Source organism: Callorhinus ursinus, unplaced genomic scaffold, assembly GCF_003265705.2.
Source record: "Callorhinus ursinus isolate GAN/ISIS: 27379988/994484 unplaced genomic scaffold, GSC_fseal_2.0 scaffold4, whole genome shotgun sequence".
NCBI lineage: Eukaryota > Metazoa > Chordata > Mammalia > Carnivora > Otariidae > Callorhinus > Callorhinus ursinus.
The window spans coordinates 49,759,543-49,761,203 of NW_027397066.1; positions in this window are offsets into that span (position 1 = coordinate 49,759,543).

The following is a 1,661-nucleotide window of genomic DNA, read 5'->3' on the forward strand; positions in this document are numbered from 1 at the left end:
AAAAAAAAAAAAAAAAAAAAAAAAAAAAAAAAAAAAAAAAAGCTGAAGAAATAACAAGAGATGTAATAAATTCAATACTAATTTACATGAAGTTATATTAGAAGGGATTTTATTTGGATTCTAATCATTGAAATCTTGGGGAAAAAAGATTACTAAATTTAATTCATTGCTCATTTGTTTTGTTTCTTAAAATACACATACAAGAGATCATATGGTATTTGTCTTTCCCTGACTTATTTCACTTAGCATAATATTAAATAAGTATGTTCTTATCATGATCTGAATTTGTGCTTCATAATTGTGATGGGATTTTCAACACTGATTTTCACTCAAATTTGTTTGCATGCTGTAAAAATCAGTTGAGCCCTATAGGTTATTCTTATGTTATAGGGTATATCAATTTAATCTCCAGAGGAAATGTTGAATTCTTACATTGGAGTGATTTTAGATCTTGGGCTTTTGAGTAAGAACTGCAGAAAATATTTCCTTATACTTTGTTAACCTGAAAATAAATAGCTCTTATAGAAGATGTCTCATGTTTTTGAGTCTTTTTCTGAAACCCAAGTACAACTAGATAATATTAACCATAAGTATGCCCAGATTATTTGCTAACATCAAATACAGAAAAAATGAAAATTATCATAAGTTATCAATAAGAGGTAAAAGTTCTAAAGTGAAATTATGCAATAGTGGGTACATAAATATAAGATCTCAGAATAAGTGAGACAGATTAATTATAGAAACACAATAATGGATTCAAATTTTGCCCCCTTTAAATATTTAACTTTTCTATTAATGCCTACCTTATATATTCCTAATAAAAACAGAACATCAATGAGCAAACAACCTTCAGGTAATATCTCACTTTAGTGAAAAATATCTTCTTTAATCTTAATCTCTCAGAGAAAATTTTCTTTTCCCTTGCTTCTTTACTTGATTTGCACTAAAAATGTATGGCAAAGAAAAAAACACACTTTTTTTTTTTTCTCTTAGTAAACCAACAAAACTGGTAGGAAGCTTTGAAATAGCAACATTAAATTTTCTTTGTTCTATCTAGCCAATCTCTGTTTTTATATAAACTTTTTTAAAGATTTTATTTATTTGTTAGAGAGAGAGCACACACAGAGGAGAATGAGAGGGAGAAGCAGACGCCCCGCTGAGCAGGGGGCCTGACGTGGGGCTCCATCCCAGGACCCTGAGATCATGACCTGAGCCAAAGGCAGCCGCTTAACCAATTGAGCCTCCCAGGCGCCTCCTATCTAACCAATCTTAAAGCAAAAAGAAAAAACAACCCTCAAAAACCAAAAACCAAACCAAAACAAAAAACTAGTCATCAATACAGCCTACCTTTTTTTTCTGAGTTTGTCACTCCTACTAGAAGTAACTGCTAGGCTTGATTTCCTCCATTAATGAAATCTGTTCATAAAGAGTATAATTTTCCCAGTAACACTCCTGGAGAGATTTTTGCCTCAACAAACCCATCTTTCAAAGTCTCAGAGCTGCAGTCCTTGTGTACAACATGTACCATCGAGAAATTTCATTTCCAATCAGCTCTCCTACTAGAGTAGTGTCTGTAGTCTTTGAAAAGGTACTATATGGAATGAAATAGAGGAAATAAAGGAGGAAGTCAAGTGAACATTCTTTTCCTTTTGGTTTATCTA